This window comes from Condylura cristata, unplaced genomic scaffold (genome assembly GCF_000260355.1).
Source record: "Condylura cristata isolate star-nosed mole 26May11 unplaced genomic scaffold, ConCri1.0 scaffold00003, whole genome shotgun sequence".
Lineage (NCBI taxonomy): Eukaryota > Metazoa > Chordata > Mammalia > Eulipotyphla > Talpidae > Condylura > Condylura cristata.
In genome coordinates, this window is record NW_004567104.1 from 53699065 (window position 1) to 53701129 (window position 2065).

Below are 2065 nucleotides of genomic sequence, written 5' to 3' on the forward strand. Positions count from 1 at the left end.
TCTGTCTCTGGTGATCCTCTCACCACGCCTGCACCTCTGGCCTGTACCCCATTTTTGTATGCATAAATAAATAAATCTTTAAAAAATACATATCTTTAATCCTCACAATAAGCATTATTTCTCAATAAATACAGGGACATGCCATAAGGCAAATGCATAAGCTAGACACCACTACTATGACAAACACTTGGATTTGCACTGATCACTAGACCTTATTTCTGTCCAGCACCCAAGAGTTCATTCTGTCACAACAGGGTTGTTTGGAGACTCCAGGAAGCAGCATCTACCTAACTGCGTTGCAGGGAGATTCTGCAGTTCTAGAGGGCCACAAGGTGCTGATAATTGTGTCTTAGAGGAATAACTGTTGACAGGATTGGTCAAACAACTCATGAATTTGAACTCAGAAAGTGTCCCACTATTCATGAAAATGAGCAAATGTGCCATACCATGACCTTTGAAAGGGTTAGAGCAACTTCCCACACCCTCTTATTGCCTGTAACAGAGACACACAGCCTCATTTAATGGAGTCTATGCTGATCATTGTATTTCACTGAGAAATACATACAGAGCAATCAATTTTTTTAAGTACGTTAAACACATCAATTTCCTTTGTTGCAAATATAATGACAAAAACAATTCTAACACTATTAAAATAAAGGAAGTGTGGCCCAAGTCAACATTGTGCTTCCATGTACCCTTCTCTAAGACTAATAGTAAGAACAATGATTTTGAGTAGATTTCCTGCACAGAATTTATTTTTAAATCAATTTGACCCTCTATGCAAATATGCAAAATATAAGCATATAATAGGCATGCAGTAACTAAACTTAGTCATGGAAAAACATTTTTATAATAATCTAGAACTAGTACACTACTTTTAAAAAGAACGTAACTTCTTCGGATAACTTTCTCCTTAGTAACAATAGCTATAGCATTTTACAAAACAAACAAGGATATAATTTAGGGAAAAGATTAATACATTCACCAAGAATAAGATCACTTATGATTTAACAGAGCAGCCCCATTCCAGCCCATTCTATTAACTCTTTGATACATCTATCACTATAACTTGCCTACTTTGCTCGATTATTGCACTTTATAGTCTAACAGTTTAAAATTTCACAGTTAAATACACTACTAGTACATAAGCCAAATTTTATTTCCATCTTTCCCCACATATTGTTCCATGCATCTTATGTAGTTTTTACTTGTCAATGATCTGTTATACATTGATAGGCTACATTATCCATCCATATATATCACGTATTGACCTCAGTTTCTTTTATTATTTGGATAACAAATGTAATGTGAGGTCCACCGTCTTGACGAACTTTTAGTTTTGTAACTTTTATTTACAAAATAGTTTGTAGCATGATAATGTATGACAGATCTCTAGGGTCATCTTGCATTGAATATTTAATACCTGTTGAATAGCAGGTATCCTAACTTCCCATTACTTTCCACTTTTTCTTCAGGATTTTCAATTTTTTTGCATCCTACTCCTTACCATATTCAGATTTTATACTTATTTTTATTCCCAAGGTCCAGATGAAGATTCATCCTACACATGAACAACATTTAAAATTTAAAAACAACTTAACAGTTAAAATTTAAGAAAACTGTTATTATAGTAAGAAATTTTATTTTGTGCACATTAGGTAAGAATAGTACAATATTGGCCCTCCCTGGTGGCCTGGTGGGTTAAAAGGCATCACTGCAAGCACCCAGCCACTTCAGTCCAAGTTCAATCCCCAACCTGGAGGTGACCCACATCGCGGCAGACCTCTCCTAACCCTCGGCAGTGTACTTGGTCGATCTGCCTATTCTCCTCCCCACTCTGTCTTTGGTGAATCCTCTCACTGCCCCTGTGTCTCTGGTCTGCACCCCAGGTCTGTATGCATAAATAAATAAATCTTTAAAAAAATTTACAATATTATATGAGGACTTTTTAAAGGAAAATTTTGTTTCTAGCTTTTCAACTTGTATTTGTATCAAATTAAGGCTTTATCTTAATTTTCTTTACTAGTGATTTCTTACTTCATCCTGTAGTTTTTTTGTTTGTTTT